Source organism: Danio rerio, chromosome 21 (assembly GCF_052040795.2).
Source record: "Danio rerio strain M-AB ecotype USA chromosome 21, GRCz13ab, whole genome shotgun sequence".
NCBI classification, from domain to species: Eukaryota; Metazoa; Chordata; class Actinopteri; order Cypriniformes; family Danionidae; genus Danio; species Danio rerio.
In genome coordinates this window covers 26,159,971-26,178,311 of record NC_141041.1, presented here as the reverse complement: position 1 = coordinate 26,178,311, position 18,341 = coordinate 26,159,971, and the positions used below count along the sequence as shown (strand labels likewise).

The following is an 18,341-nucleotide window of genomic DNA, read 5'->3' as shown; positions in this document are numbered from 1 at the left end:
TAATTATTGGTTAATTTTCAATTGTAGTGTCTTGCCTTAAGCAGAGAAAAGCTCTTGAGTTTTGGCTGTTGTTGCAGACAGAGTCGCTGGAGTTTTGCCGCATCGTGGCTGGTTTCGACACTGTGCCAGTCTTCCTGTGAACGCATTGTGTCACTGTGCCTTCTAGGTTGCGTTGCCTTGGCAGCAGACACCCAAATCCCCAAACCGGTTACAGTACATTAACTCCAGCTCATTGCTGTGTAATATACACTCAGCCTTTACATGGTCGACAAAGGCAGTGAATCTCATACTGTAGTTCAATCTCATATTTACAAACCATGTTTATAATAATATTGAAGTTTGTATTTCTTACTCACGTGAGACCAGTGTGAATCTTTTTAAATGATTTTTTTAGTTAGTTTGAGGTTTATGGAAAATGAAACAAGGCTTCTCTTCTGTTTTGAGTGCCAAGGGGTGGTGCTGATGTCATTCTGTGACATTTAATGCTGGGGAGTGTAAAATGATGGGAATTTTTAAATAAAATATTATTTGTTTGTTTTATGACATGTTTATTTTATTTTATTTAATTTTTTATGTTATTATTGTATTTTATTTTATTTATGTGTCATCTCTTTGTGTCATTTTATTGCTATTAAATAATGTCTTGTCTGATGAAGAGCCGTGTGGCTCGAAACGTTACACGCTTTGTGTCAGCCTTTTTAATTTAACAAATTTATATTTTTGGAGCCTTGGTGATGACGCCTTTGATTCACATTTTATTGTTATTACACATTATTATTTTTCTGATTGTTTTGTTTTGTTTTATTTGTATGTTTGGTAGTTTTTTTTTTGTCATAATATAATGTCAGAAATATATTTACCAAAAAAAAAACATAACTTGTTCAATACTTACTGAATTTCTTATTTTACCACCTGTATACACACACACACACACACACACACACACACACACACACACACATACACAGTGGGGAAAATAAGTATTCAATACGTCACCGTTTTTCTCAGAACACATATTTTTAAAGGTGCCGTTGACTTGAATTTTTCACCAAATGTTGGTAACAACCAAAGAAATTCAAATATCAAAAGAAAACAAATCTAATTAGTTTACAAATTAAATTTTGTGTAATAAAATGAAATGACACAGGTAAAAAGTATTGAACACATGAAGAAAGTGAGGTGTAGAAAGGCAGTGAAAGCCCAGACAGCAGCTGAAATCTCTCATAGGTTATTCAGCAACCCTTTGCCCTTTGAAAGTTGTAAATTATTATTAACTGCTTTAGTTTATCATTTACATTACTGATGAAACCAGAGTGGACATTTCAGCAAGACAATGATCCAAAACACAGCTAAGGATATTCTCAAGTGCTATCAGAGAACATAAATCAAGCTGTAGAATGGCCCAGCCAATCACCTGATCTGAATCCAATAGAGAATACAAAGTAAAGATCAGATTTGATAGACGAGATCCACAAAACCATCAAGATTTTCAAGATTTTTTTCTATAAAAAAATCTATAATTATATAAAAATCTCTGACATATTATTTTGATTATATATATATATATATATATATATATATATATATATATATATATATATATATATATATATATATATATATATATATATTTATATATATATATAGTCTTACCTCCAAGCCCTATTGTTTTTTTCATTTGTCTTCAACCCAGCAGCTCAGCTCACAAATTTGGAGTGTTGACAGGCCAGTTTATCCAGCACATGTGGATGTGTGTGTGTGACTGTGTACCCTGCGGCTCTGTGTGACGAACACACTAATATCAGCAATGTTTTTTTTCTATGAGACCACAAGCCATCCATTCAGAGCTCTGGAAAAGCACAACAGTATTCACATAGCACAATAAGCATCTCTTTTACACCATTTATTCGCAGACTCAACTGTACTTTAGGGTTTAGTGTAATATGTTTGCATCTCATCTGTGTAACGGGCAGGTCCTCGCCTCTCATTAGCAATTTCCGTTCTCTCAGAGGTCTTTCTGCTAGCTTTTGTGCAAAGGCAGGAGGAAAAAACCCACATGCATAAAGCTTTTGCATATCTTTATGAATATATGCATAGGGCAAGCTGATGAAGTGCTTTATGGAGGGCATTGCGTGTGAGTGTTTGTAAGTGTTGGTGTGTTTGGGGCCATTTAAGGGGCAGTTAGCGCCACATGCAAGCCGCTTTTAGGAAAGAAATTAGCTCTGTGTTAGCTGCTGTCGCTATGTGCCTCTGAGCTGTTGTTTTACAGTTCCTGAGATATTTTCGTTCTCACACACACACATACACTCACACTTGTGTCGCTCAAGGTGTGAGGGACATGTCAGAAGTGCTAAGGAGGGAGAGGAAGTGATGTAATGGTTCATTAAAGCAGGAAGATTTAGCATGCAAGCAGGTAATTGTTGGGTGACATATTATAGCGATTGTCTTTGATTTAAAGCTCAAATGAAAATGAAATGTCAGTCATAATTTGCATATCATCACATTTTTCCAAATTAAATTCTTTTATGTCTGTCTTTTGTAAAAAACAACCGAATTTTAACATTAGGACACTGGACAATGGAGTTGAGGATCCATGTGCAGTTTATTGAAAGCTTAGTCGGGCAGGCAATGATCAAACAGGAGCAAACATTAGCATGAGGGTAATCCAGAGAGTAGTCGTGGTCACAGATAATTATGTGACGTTGTGCACCGAGGCTTCAAAGCTTGTATTTAAAAAGATACGTCTTGCAGTGAAGCAGTGTACTGGGGCTTGATTCGTTTAGCCATAATCACATGATAAGTGACGTCCAAAGCTTCATTTTCTCCTATGTGACTGCTTCGAATTTTGATTCAAAGGTTAAAGACGATGGCGGCACGGTGGTACAGTGGGTAGCGATGTCGCTTCACAGCAAAAACGTTGCTGTGTCAGCTGCCATTTCTATGTGGAGTTTGCTTGTTCTCACAGTGTTCACATTGGTTTCCTCTGGGAACCAAACAAAGACATGTGGTAGAGGTGAATTGAGTAAGCTAAATTGTCCGTCTATGTGTATGTGTGTGAGTGAGTGTGTATGGGTGTTTCCTTGTGATGAGCTGCGGCAGGAAGGGCATTCGCTGCGTAAAACATGTACTGGATAAGTTGGCAGCTCATTCCACTGTGGCAACCCGTGATTGGTAAGCCGAAAAGATAATGAATTAATGAATGAAGGTTTAAACACCCTCGTGGTTTAGTAAAGTGTATGAGACATTAGGCGTTAATTACATACATTTCTACTGTTTCAAAGCATTGCACTGGTCCTACGCACCAGTCATTCAACTAATTTTCAATATAAATTTATAGTAAAAAGTTTTTAAATCATACTAAAGTGTATTAGTGTATTTTTACAACTATTTTTAAAAGACGTCCACTGCATATTGCAGTATAGTGTGTAACGGAGGGCAGCTGATGAAGCAGTGCAAATACCTCCTTAGAGCATTCACCTCCCATGCATGAATCGCCAGTTTAATCCCCGCTCGGAAAGGGGGTTTTGGATTTTAGATTACATTAGATACAACATAATGGATGTTAATATAAATACTTATGAATACTTTAGATTTTACTACAGTCATCAGTGGTGTAATGTAACATACTTTATATGTAGGAAAACTACAGTGATTGGGTAATTTGTTTATATTACTATTGCTGTATTACTACATGAATGAGTTGGTCAGATGTGAATATTTGACATTCTTGCAACACAGTGCTTTCCCACACTTTAACCAGCAGAGGTCCCCATTGAGCTCTGATTTGGAAAGCTTTGAGTAATTAAACTTTTTCTGATACATTTGATTCTGATACATTTGAAAAGTTCGCTGGTTCGGAAAGCTTAATTTCACCACCATTAGTCACAGTCGAAGAGGTCGGGACAGGCGGCAAACAGCATAAACAAGAAGCAAGGCAAGGATCAAAAGGCATGACAAAACTAGACGAGGATAATGCTTTGTAATGTTACAGGTAAACAAGACTCAGCAAAGAGTGTTTGTGAATGAAGTGTCTTTATAGTCCTAGTTATCAGTCTATGATGAGCTTCCAGCTGTGTGTGTGCAATGAGGGAGAAAATTGGAAATGGTGTGTGTGAGGTACATGATGGGATTTGTAGTTTATATCATTGGTAAATTTGTAGTTCGGGTCATAGTGCCTTGATCACAGGTTATTGTGACACAAATTAATAGTTTTGTTTCATCCTCCTGAAGCTTTATGAGATCGCACATAGGCTACTTGTTTTATACTTAAAAGGATAGCTTCCCCCGATAATAATAATTCCATCATCATTTATTTAAGCTCCTGCCATTTTCTCTACACTTCTTTGTGGTACTTCTACTGAAAACAAAAGAAGATATTTTGAAGAATTATGTAAACTTACAGATATTGACTTCCATGTTTTTTTCTTCTTACCATGAAAGTCAACTGCTACTGGTTTCTAGTAAAAAACAACAACAACAAAAAAATTTTGTGTTCAAATTTACAAATGTTTTAAACCATTAGTCATGAGTAATTTGTATTTGTTTAAGGTGAACTATCCATTTTAATTAGTTGGCATTCATTTTAATCCATTTTGTCATTCGTTGTAATCCATTTTGTAATCATATTGTCAGTTGCAACATGGGCTCATTCAAAAAATGTAGCCCTATATACATTTCTGGAGATTGCAAATTATATAGCCAGATGGCTGTATTTCATCTTTAAAATGAACTCTATGGGGTGGTATGACGCCGTTCCTTTTCACGCTCACCAGCTGACCTATTACCTTCATACGGACAGCTTTTCAGCTGTTACCAGTTTGACTAGTGAAACGTTTCTACAAAGTGGGTAAGACAAAAACAGACAGCAATAATAAAATAAACAAGTAATAAACAGGATGAGAATGTGGTATAGTTCGAAAACGTGGTAAAAATCAGGCAAGGGCGTTTCTTTTTCTGCTTGCTTTTTAAAACTGTCGGTTGGGTTTAGGGATGTGGGTGTTTGTGTGGGTCATTCGGTGCTTTTGAAAACACTATTGGTTGGGTTTACAGAAGGAGGAGGGTGGGTCAGTGGATCAGTCAGTCAGTCAGTCGACAGCGGCCTATGGTGGATTTACAGCAAGCGCAAATGGCACTCGTGAGAGAATTTTGAAATCTTAAAAAATGTATACAGTGGCCTCTGGTGGATTTCCGTAAACAAAAACTGCAAAAAAAAAAGGTCTCTTCTGGGACTTATTTGGCACTCTCCAGACATGTACAGTATATAGCAGTACATTTTCAGAATGAACATAGGTTGTTCTTTTATATCTAACTTAAAATATAATAATAATAATAATAATAATAATAATAATAATAATAATAATAATTTATTTTAAAATTATAATTATTATAATATCAATGGTTTTGAGAATTGTTTATAGACATTTTTTCATTTTTTTCTTTTCTCTTTTGTCTATGATAGTATGGATAAAACCATTTAAAGTATAACACTGAATCACAGAGCAAGACTTGAGATCCTCTGCTTTCTCTCTGATCTTAGAGCAGATTTACACTCGACTGCTGGTTATCACTAATCCTTTGAATTTCAGATTAAACTTGGAAAAAGTTTAGAGAGAGGATAAGACAGATTGAAGAGAGAAAGCACAAAACACACTTTTAAATCCAGAAAACAGAGGCCAACACTGAATGCTCACTTTCAATAATTCAATATAAGTTGTCCCCATATAAATGACTATCAAAGACATTGTCAACAATCAACATTAATTATCTAATAATTATCAATCTTTTCTAAATTTGACAGCTTTCCTTTTCTCATATACACTCAGATTTAGTGTGTTTTGATTGGCTATTATTAGTATTAGCCCTGCCCTCTGACTATTTGACTGACAGCTGCTGCTCATCCTATTTTCTTTGGTCATTTATTTGTGTTTTTTCTTCAGTAATCACCTTGTGGTGGCTGTTAATGAGGTTAAATAGACTCTGAGAATAGAGGATGTCAAGTCTTAGACACAAGGTGAGAGGTATGGTTGTCATTGCATTTCCTCTGTATAATGCTCAGATCCTTATGGTGGGGTCAGAGAGGAGTGCGGAGCGGTTAAATCTGTTCCAAACTGACTGAGCTAACACTAATCCCATGGGATTTAATGGGATCCCCGCATGAGGAGAGAACGTCTGCTTCTTAGTCTCGGGCCAGTCCCAAAAAACTGTGTTGCATTTCTGCTCTCATGCTGTGACATTGCATGATTGACTTGCTATGGGCCCAATCAAGCCAACCATCTGCAGACATGCTGTAAAATCTGAGAAAAGAATATTCTACTGTAGTTTGTTTACCATTTTTAATGAACATTTTGATTTCTAGTTAGTTAATTGTATATGGTGTGAGCTTAAGTATGTCATTTGTTCATTCGTTGGTTCATTCCTTCATTGTTCATTCGTTTATTCGTTTGTTTATTTGTTCATTCATTCGTTCGTCCGTTCTTTCTTTTGTTCATTCGTTTGTTTTGTTTGTTTGTTGGTTGGTTGGTTGGTTGGTTGGTTCGTTCGTTTATTCATTCATTCATTCATTCATTCATTCATTCATTCATTCATTCATTCATTCATTCATTCATTCATTCATTTATTCATTCATTCATTCATTCTTTCATTCATTTAAATGTGTACCTATTCTCCCAAAAATGCTCTATTGGATTGAGATCTTGTGACTGGGGAAGCCATTTGAGTACAGTCAACTCATTGTCATGTTCAAGAAACCAGTCTGAGATGATTCACACTTTATGACATGGCACACTTTATGACATGCCAAGAAAATATCCCCCACACTATTACACCACCACCACCAGCCTGAAGTATTAATACAATGCAGGATGGATCCATGCTTTCATGTTTTTTGACGCTAAATTTTGACCTTACCATCCGAATGTCACAGCAGAAGTCGAGACTCATCAGACCAGGCAACGTTTTTCCAATCTTCTTTTGTCCAATTTTGGTGAGCCTGTGCAAATTGAAGCCTCAATTTCCTGTTCTTAGCTGACAAAAGTGGCACCCGATGTGCTCTATTGCTGTTGTAGCCCATCCGCCTCAAGGTTAGACATGTTATGAGTTCAGAGATGCTCTTCTGCTTATTTGAGTTACTGTTGGCTTTCTATGAGCTCAAACCAGCCTGGCCATTCTACTCTGACCTCTGGCATCAGCAATGCTTTTGTGCCCACAGAACTGCCATTCATAGGATTTTTTCTCTTTTTCGGACCACTCCCTGTAAACCCTAGTGATGATTGTGCGTGAAAATCTCAGTAGATCAGCCATTTTAGAAATACTCGGACAAGCCCTTCTGGAGCCAACAACCATGACACATTCAAAATCACTTAAATCACCTTTCTTGCTCATTCTGATGCTCGGTTTGAACTGCAGCAGATCGTCTTGACCATGTCTACATGCATAAATGCATTTAGTTGCTGCCATGTGATTAGCTGATTAGAAATTTGCGTTAACGAGCAGTTGGACAGGTGTAATAAATTGTCTGGTGAGTGGATGTACACACACACACACACACATAATTAACATATATGCATAGTTAAATGCACATATATATTGTAAATAAAAACTTATTTTGTATGCAGTAAGTTATAATTAGTCGTTATTAATCATTAGACAGCAGTATATTCATTTTTTTAAATGTAAGATTAATGTCAATTAATATAAGGATATTTATTTGTAATTGAATGTGTTTCAATGTTGTCTTGGTGAATATAAGGCCAAGTAAATATAAATTAAAGGTTTGTAAGCATTTTAATGTTCACGTGTAGCCTGAAATGCAAAGCAAAACGGATGCTCATCTTTGTCTTAAAAACAGCACAAGTATTTAAGTAGCCTGAAAACTGAAGTCCCTGTGATTTTCAACTGCTGCTAATTGCCTGTCAGACATATCTGTGTTTAATTAAGATCATACATTATTGATTTAATGGCTTCAGACCTAAAAAAAGACTTGGCCTGCATCTTCAAGCAGGTGAATTCACCCTCAGTGTAGAAGTTATAGTTCAGAAAGCAGCATTACATTTCAATCGGCTTATATATGCAGAACTGCAATTTTGATAATGCCATTACAAAAGCTTCTTTTCCACAAAGCCTGTTAAGCGAATGAAGTTGTGGCCTCTTCAAATAAAGCACAAATCCAGATAAAGCCACAAAGACAGGGCACAACACTAATTTTTAGAAGGTTTAAAAAAATGATCAGACTTCATTGATCTTTAAGGTCCAGTGTGGCTATTTGGGTGGTCCTGTTGTTCATGCTGTTTTTCTGATTAGCTCATTATCAAGTCTGTGATAAATCATACATTAATGCATCCTTTTTTCTTTGTCTCCCGATGCTTTGTGTGAATTACGGGAGTAAGTTGCTTTAAATTTGTAAACAAAACTAGCTGCAATAAGGTGTCTTATTCTCCACAAACTTCATAATTTATTGATTATAAAAGGCAACTTAATAGATTAAACAAGTCACTTGTAAGAAGTTTTTCTGCTGCAATATTACAAAATGTGTTGATGTTACTGTAAGGAATACAAAGAGAAACTAATTTGAAGGAATAAAACACAGTGAACTCAAATGACCTTTGAACACGGATGCACTTGTGATGTCTAGTTAAAATTTCAAACATAGCATTATTTTTTCGTTGCAAAGCCAAATGTACCTCTCACTACGGTGTTATGATCACCAGCGATCTAGCAGTTCACTAAAGAACTACAAATACGCCAGTATATGGACTGCAAGTTCCAGTCATGTCTTGCTGTGTTTTTGACCCTCGTCTTGTTTGTTTGTTTATGTTACCTGCTGCCTGCCTGTACTGACAATTTGCCTGATATTTGACTACGACTCTGGATTGCCCATATACATCTGTTTGTTCCTGTGTTGACTGTTGCCTGCCTGACTACTCTTTGCATAATAAATCTGTATTTAGTTCTGCATCTCCATTGTCAGTGTCAAATTCACATTACACAAGGTTATTATAGTTTTGCAATTTTGCTATAAATTAGTTTTAGTTCATTTGATGCTTTAGTTTTAATTCGTTTCATTATTGTTTTATTTTTGTTTTAGTATAGTTTTTGTTGTGTGAACAAATGACTATTTCGTTTTCATATTTTTAGTTTTAGGTGTACTTTTATTTATTGTAGTTCAGGAAAGTTAACAGAAAAATGTCTCTTATCATCCAGAGCAAACTTCAATGCATACACAGCTTTAAAAACCTTTTAAGTAATACAAAATTAATAAAATACAGGCAATAAACAGAAAAATATGAATGCAACATAAAGTAATAAAACTAAAACGTACATATTTCATAAAGTATTAGGAATTTTTTTTATATTAAAAATAATTTATGTAATTAAACATGACTAGTTTAGATTTTTGGCAGATGAATAAAAGTCAACACTTGTTTTATAGTTAAGATGCTTTTGTATATAATCATGCTTTTCTGTTATGTTTGTCTATAAAAGCTCCTTCGCAAAAAAGTTTACTAAAATAGTTTCAGTTTACAAACTTTGCTTTTTCACTAAAGAAATTAATTATTTGTAGCATAGCTTTATTATTTAAAGGTAATTGTTGTGGCTCTTTTGGATAAGTTGCTCAAACTGGAAGTGCAATCCACAATTGTAAATGCACCAAAGGCTGTATTACAGAGCTCTCCGTGGTGCTGAAACTTTCAAGAGCTGTCTTTGGTTCTAATAGTTCTGAGTTTCGGGGCTGTCCATGGTGCTGATGGCCTCACATTCTCAAATGTATTGAATACTCAACACTGTGATGCCATATGCTTCATAAACACTGCAGATGGCATCATGGCATGAGATGAAGACTTTTAAATGATAGCACGGCGGTAGGCACAGATTCTAAAACTGGCAGAACTGATTTTAACAGCTCTGATTGTGACAGTCTGTTGACCTGCAGCGTGTTTGTTGGTTCGCTAATGGGAAACGTGAGTTTAGCTACAGACAGCAGACAGACCTGGTTGATTTTTATTTGTTTATTTTTTTGGTGTTGTTGAGGGATGGCTCTTGGTGTATTGTCAACGGGTGTAAATGAAGCTGACAGCATGCCAGCCCCTCGGGTGCCATAGTGGTAAAAGTGGTGCCATAGTGAACGACTACTACTACGACTACTACCACTACTACTACTACTGACTTACTGCCCTTTATTCACTCATTTTTATTGACAAATGTGTGGCTTGTCTGAGAGAGAGAGAGAGAGAGAGAGAGAGAGAGAGAGAGAGAGAGAGAGAGAGAGAGAGAGAGAGGTTGTATTTGATGGTTGAACTTCAGCCCTTTTATTGAATCTTTTACTTTTAAGCTATTGATTATTTCACTAATTAACAGCAGGGGACACCAGCAACTGTTACAGGGTTTGCACGGACTGGTAGTTTTGCTTTAAGTCACAAATTTTTCTTGAAACATAAAGTATCAAATTAGTTATTGAACACATTATGATAGTTTCATTCTTGTGGCAATGTTATAAAACTAGTTCTAAAACTGCAACAAAAGAAATTTGCAACATGAAGTAAACATAGAAAAAAAAATACTGATGAAAAAGGTGACGACCTGTAATTATTATCGCGTATAACATATTTATTTTGAATATATAAAATGAAACACGTTGATTCAGTAATATGTTTAGACCTAAATAAAATTATTTAGGTCAGTTATTACCCTTTTTAGTGCAATTAATAAAAATGCATTTAATTTGGAAAAAGGTCTAATAAAATAATAAATACTGTTTATAAGCAGCTAAAATTACTAAAATAATATAAAATAAAGGTTAATAAACTTCACAAACAGAACTGTATCTAAATTGTGCATTTGTAAAAATAAGGGAAGTATGAATGATAAATCATATATGCAATATCACTCCTTATAAAATAAACGGTAACACTTTATTTTGATGGTCCATTTGAGTAATAGTAGACTGTCTGCTTAATATCTGTTGATACTGCTCCTTCAGACATTCAACTAACTATCAGAAACTTCGCAAGTACATGCCAACTAACCCTAACGCTAACCATAACCCCAATCTAACAGTCTACTTATAATCTAATGAGAAGATGGCATGTAGATGCAATGTAAATTCAATTCAACAATAAAGACTGCCCGGTGGCCCGGGGCCAACGTGAAAGACACTCGGGACAGTAGACAGGATTTTTACTGGCCCCTATCGGCCAGTAACGATGAGCACCTTTTTTTTTTTTGTAACCTGGTAACAACTAGTACAGCGAAAAGATGGCAACATGGTGGCAAAATTAAACAATGAGGCTAAAAGAAAAAATCTGTTTCTAAAGTTGTAGAAGCAGACAATTACATGGGTACAAAATTAAGAAACTGAAAAAAAGAACAAAACAAAAAAACAGTTGTCAGTTTGGCAAGCCATTTTTATAAAAACGTAGAATTGCATTAAAATACCAGCACATTTTTCACACTGCTCTTTCATTCGCATAAAATCTTGAATTTTGCTCATTATACATTTATTAACATATTTAAAATGTTTAAATTCTAGATTCACATGCATAATTTTGCCACTATTTAAAATATGTGGCTAAGAAATAGCTATTAACTTTTTAGTTTTTTTGGTGGGGCCAGTGAAAATTTTGGCAGGGCAAGTAAAAATCTCAACCAATGGCCCGATCGGACCCGTATAAAAAATCCTTAGTGTTGAACCCTGAAGTGTGACCCAATAAACTAATAAATACATATCTAAATCGCTAAATCTGCGAATTATGCAATACAATGTTCATCTGTCAACCGCTCTACCACCACATGCTGTTTATGTCGAATTAACCTGGAATGCATCTTCACAGCGAGCCATATGATATACATTATGAACAATGAGCACAAATGAGAAGGACAAAAGCCAAAGATTACATGAGTAAGCAGATCAAAGTGTGTAAGGTGATTATATATGTCTGTAATATGAAACAGAGAGTTAAATCCTGAAATCTGCATGAGCCACTCGGTCATGCACATGTGAGGTGGATTGAGAAGCCAAGGGGCAGTCTATTCCAGAGCTTTGGGGATCATCTTCCAGATCTCCATCAGCGGGAGATAAAGAGGATTTTTTACATTATGATTAGTGTTTCAGAATAGCGGTCTGGGGGCTGGATTTTTTTGGCTTTTATGTTGGTGCTTAATTAGCTTTGGGTATCTCTCCATCTCCCTTTAAACTCCACACCGGCTCTGTTTTGCTGATTTCTTTCATGTTCTAGCAGGTTTCACAGCTGAACTATCAACACATTAACACACAGCTGGAACTGAGTGAAGGTTTTGTGTTCCAAATCGTTACTTCAGGATTGCTTCTATGCAATTGTACTATGCTGTGAGCTAGATAATATTTTAAAGGTGCTGTTTTACTCTTCTAAAGAATAAAAAAAAATCCCATGATATGTTTGCAGTTAAACATAACCATAAACATAACAGGGGTGCGTTTCCCAAACAACAACGTAACTTACGGCTGAACAATCATAGTACGATGCATTGTTTGGGAAAAGAGCGATGTAGTGAAAAGTGTTTCCCAAAAACCATAGTTTCTCGGTCGTAGATCCATCGTTTGAACCACGTTAGTTATAACGTAAAACGCCCATAATGACGCTCTAAACTGGGTGGAGTAACTACTTCTTTAGAGAAGAACCCCATAATTTCTTTGCGCAAATTAAATTGTTTTACCCGCACAAGCATTTAAAATAAAATCCAATTTTTATTAGATTTGGTAAAAACATGCACTCGCTTTCCATATTAAGTGAAACATATGTAAATGGCACATCTGGCCTATGTTTGCTTTACTAATATTATTGAGAAGTTGAACATTACATATTCCATTCTAAAACATAAAATCACTTACAAAAGCTAACATTTATTCTAACATCATATATAAATCATATGAATAAATAAATAATGAGGCTATTTATTATAAAATGAAATGTAATATTTCTTATTTATTACAAATCAAAAAATCATACTTTAATAATATTAATAATATTAATGATGATGAAGATGATGATGAAGAAGATGATGATGATTATTATTATTATTAAAATTATTGTTAATATATATGCATCCGTAATAGACAGTACACATCCCACACCTCTAGTGATATCAAAACACGTCTACTTCCGGTAGCAGCAATGCAAGCTACACTCGACATTTGACATGGGAGTAAGTAACAAAGACAGGAAGTGAGGGTCAATTTTCATTCTGGGCTTACTGCATCACCACCGGTTTGAAGAGCAGGAACAGCAGGACTGGTTTTACTCGAGCAAAAAGAGCAGCGATGCCCTTTACTCTCTTACTATTATTCTTTTTGGGTTGTGCTGAAATACCCCTCGTCTGCCAGGCTTTTCGGTTTGCTCTTTGGGCCTCTGGTGGGTCTCTCCTCTTCTCTGTATGCATCAGCTCACATTTAATCTGTGTTTGACCAAGAGTGTCTGAGAGATAAGAAAATAGGTTTTGCTCACCGATGGGCCCTCCATGTGTGACCAGACTCTCAATTTAGTTACATTCACATCATAACCTCCCAGATATACTCTCTCTATATAAAAATAAGATGTTTTCCTTTTATGGAAAAGCACTTTTCTACAGCTATAATTATTGACTCTTTGGAGTGCCTCTTATCTTCAATCCTTAACAAAGTAACTATATTCGTTTGTGCAATTGCAGTTTAATGCTTTTGCTAAAGTGTGTTTGTTTTGTTATATATATATATATATATATATATATATATATATATATATATATATATATATATATATATATATATATATATATATATATATATAAATTAATCATACTGTACAGAGCCAATGTAAAAACACACTTTAGTTACAGTGTTATATGAATAACACCTCAGCTGATTAAAGGTCTTTTGAAGGAGCATATATGTGCAGCAAGAGTCTGTGTGGTTCTGCATGACATTATGTGTTATTATGAGGTGAAATGGTGTATTGAATGTCTCAATTGATTCGTTTGAGTAGATCATGTGACTTTGACAACAGCAACAACCTCTGAATTAAAATCCACTCACAGTGAAGGTCACATGACGGTAGCGTGCATTTGTAAGTTAGACTGATTTACCATTGAATTCTATGGTGGATAGGATGCTCAGATCAATTAATGTTGACTATATAAATGTTTTATTTTAATAAAACTAATTTTTATTTTGTTTTAATTTATTGTAATTTATATTATTATTTTAAAGTGTTTAATTTAATTTAATTTAAAAAATGTAATTATATTTAATTTATATTTAAATAAAATTTTATCTAAATGACTTTAAAACATTCTCATATGGCACTGGCCAGAAAAATATGACCTTTTATAATGCATAATAGGGTCTCTTTAAAACCACCAAGTGAGTGTTATTCCGCTCAACGAGCCCAGACTGTCACTTTGCAGTTGGGTTTTCCCTTCAGTTGGGATAACCGCCTCATACTGCTGTGTGTACATCTGGCATGCTTCACGTATATTTGCATGTGTTTAAGCAGGCTCTGTGTGGTCTGATGAGCATTGCTCACACAGATGCTCGGCTCAGTGCAGGATCCTGAGTGGAAGATGAAGCTAGATGAAGATATTCCTGCGGGACAAGCTCCATGCAGCCTCTCCCCATGCTTCTCCTGCCAATTAACTCTCACTGGTGCAATGTGTGTGTGTGTGTGTGCATGTGTGTGTGTGTGCACACTAAAACATCTGCCTGTGTGGCCGGTGTAACTACACAGCCTTATTATAGACGAATTCTTCGCACAATCTGTGTCTGTGATAAGAGCCTGTGATTTTATCAGTGGCTGCCGGCTGACAGCGCAAAAGAGATGATGTCATCGTGCTTCAGAGCCCTTATCGGTGGGATTATTATGCAGCGTTGAAGGCAAAATGTGTGTGTTAGAGCTGCATGATTTATTTGAGGAAGGTAATCTTAACCTACAATTGAAGTCAGAATTATTTGCCCCCCTTTGATTTTTTTTTCCTTTTTTAAATATTTCCCAAATTATGTTTAACAGAACAAGGAAATTTTCACAGTTTGTCTGACAATTATTTATGTCAATTAGTTATTATAAACGAGTTATTCAAACTATTATGTTTAGAAATGTGCTGAAAAAAATCTCTCCATTTTACAGAAATTGGGGAAAAAATAAAAAGGGGGCTAATAATTCAGGGCGGCTAATAATTCAGACTTCAACTATATTTAATCAGATTTTTTTTGCCAAACTTGATACATTTTAATTATGTGGCATTAGTAACCCCTTATTATTATTATTGTTATTATTATTATTATTATTATTATTATTATTATTATTATTATTATTATTATTATTATTATTTTATTTTTTTATTATTATTTTATTATTTTATTATTATTTTTATTTTATTTTTTAATAGAAAAATCTGTTTTATGATTAGTCACATTTGTGACTGCTGGGGTCATGTGTATACTAAATAATTTCTGCAGTCCTCAAAAAATTCTACTTACACATTTGTTTAATCACATTTTAGGTTTATGGCTATACTTTAAAAACCTTAAATTGCTCTGTATTTTTCTTTTTTTTTTTTTTTTTGCATTTAATTACACATTGTAAAACCTACACCTTTATGTACCTTTGAAAAAAACTAATTAAAAACATTTTTGAATAATTTTACCTTCTGAGAACTTCCTGATGCTTTAAATGCCGTTTATATGGATTAATGGAAGTTGAAAGCAGTGTGCTTGCTACTATTGTATTTTTGTCTTATTAGTTCAGTAAAATCACTGTCTATTGAGACTATAATCCTCCTTTTTTCTGTGTTCTAAATAATAAGAGTACTTCCATTACAGAAATGGCTCTGCCATCTTGGTTTCTGTCTGTTCCTGCGGGGAGCTCATTCTCTCATTGAGTGTGATTCAACATGATCACACTAATTTTAATTTGGCTAATTATTATTTTTAATTAATGAATTAATAAAAAAAATGACTAGAGTTACATTTTTAAAAAGTAACTCAAATATTCGTACTTATTTATTTATTTTTTTATTTATGCGTTACTTTATTTGTTACTTAGAAAAGTAATATTATTACGTAACTCACATTACTTGTAATGGATTACCACCAACACTGGTGGTAAAACTAATACATTTTAACCTTGTTGGGACTTTAAAAAAAGAAAAAAAAACTGAGGAAAACACCTCATATTCAATTTATTTTAATTCAATTTATTTCTAAAGCACTTTAAAACAACACAGTTGACCAAAGTGCTGACAACAAAGAGTAAAACAAACTTTAAAATAGAAATAAATAAACATAAAATGTCAACATCTCACGCTGTGCTAAAAGCCAAGTTGAACAAGTGGGTTTTAAGAAGAGATTTAAAAACAGTAATGGAAGAGGCTTGTCTAATGTACGACGGCAGCTCATTCCACAGTTTTGGTGCAGCCACAGCAAAAGCCCAATCCGCTCTGAGCTTTCGACTGGTCCTGGGCACACCCAGGAAGAGCTGGTCGGCTGACCTGAGCGAACGAGAAGTTGTGTAGGGACAGAGAAGCTCAGAGAAGTAAAGGGGTGCAGCACCATTTAGACACTTAAAAACAAATAAAAGTAACAGAATTGTCATATATCAAACAGAATAAAGTATTTTGAAAATATAAGAATGCAGACTGTCCCCTTTGAGGGCTGGATTTAGGAATAGTGCTGGGGAAATAAAATCTGTAGCCAGTATAGTATGAAAATCATTACTTTTATCGGAAGTCCCCATTAAGATATCTATACTAGTGTGTGGGAGCAGGTGATCGTTCTGCGAATTCAACAGCTCTATTTCAGGACTCTGAAACTCTCTGTTTGCCTGTGTGTTTGCTGGAGTAATAAAAGCACACAATTATGAAGACACAGAGCTCTCGCTGTAATGGGGTTCAGTTAAAAGCTCTCGAGTGCTTCGCTCACTGAAGAAATGACCTCTGTTATGGCCACACCAGTAAACACAACCTGCTAAAGCTTTCTGTTATTCACATTAAGTGTTTTTTTGAGTCTAGCTGGACTGTGTAGTACCACATCACTATTGTGTCAGTGCTTGATTGGGTTTGTTTTGTTTATGTGTTTGGTTTTTTGGCATTTGATTCAATTTAACCATCGCTTTGACCACTTTTACCAATTAAACAAAGCTTTATCACATACAGTATATTGTTTCATGTGGTAATGTGTTTTTTAGTGATGATATAGTTTTAAAAGAATTTACTGCTTTCATTTAGGATATAATATTGATTATTGATTAGTATTAATCTGACTAAAGATTTGTATGCTAAAAAACTGCTGTAAAACGTACAGTATTGCTGACAATTTCTTTGCCAGTAATACTATAAACTTTCAAGTGCATTTACAGGTATAGTTTTACAGCACAATTATAATTATTAATTTACACTGCGCTTGTAAATTTGACAGTATTACTGACAATTTTTACAGTATTACTGGCAAAATTTGCAAGCACACTGTCAATTAACGATTATAACTGTGCTGTAGTTTTATAGCACAATTGTAATTGTTTATTTACTGTACACTTGTAAACTTTTACAATATTACTTGCAACCAAAATTGCCAGTATTACTGTACATTTTATACCACCTTAAAGTGTACTATTTCGAGATTGTGTTTTTATAAAAGAAATCCTAAAACAAATCTACACTGGTTTCTTTAAAGGATATTCAACATTAACACACCCTTTTTTGGGTGATGGGGGACACTTTAGTTTAAGAATCAGTTCTCACTATGAACTAATGATTGCCACTCCCTATTATTAGGCAAGGCAATGCAGTTATTTTTATATAGCACATTTCATACACAGTGGCAATTCTAAGTGCTTTACATAAACAAGAATAAAAAAGACAAATATAAGAAAAAAGAAAAAACAATTAATAAAAAAGATCAAAAACAGACAAAAACAGATGAAATTTTTTAAAACAGGTTAGACACAAGGAAGGCACAATAGTGTGATCAGTCGGACGTGGCGCGTTGCTCATTCAGTAAAGGCACAGCCAAACAGATGTGTTGTCAGTCTTGATTTGAATATGCCTTATGTTAAAGCACATCTGATCATTTCGGGAAGCTGATTCCAGTAGCAAGGGGTATAGCAGCTGAAAGCCGATTCACCCTGCTTTGACTGAACTCTTGGAATTTCTAGTTGATCCTAAAGATCTGAGTGATCTATTAGGTTTGTATTCAGTGAGCATATCTGTAATGTATTGAGGTCCTAGGCCATTTAGTAGTTTATAGACTAGTAGTAATACTTTAAAATCTATTCTAAATGTTACTTGGAGCCAGTGTAAAGACCTGAGGATTGGTGTGATGTGCTCTGATATTCTGCTTCTGG

At 34.8% G+C, this 18,341-nt stretch overlaps 1 protein-coding gene across 13 annotated transcripts in view; it reads left to right on the top strand.

The window, feature by feature from the left end:
* The window catches only part of igsf9bb (immunoglobulin superfamily, member 9Bb), a 171,165-nt gene that overhangs the window by 51,212 nt on the left and 101,612 nt on the right, over window positions 1–18,341 (top strand). The gene's annotated exons all lie outside the window — the stretch shown is intronic.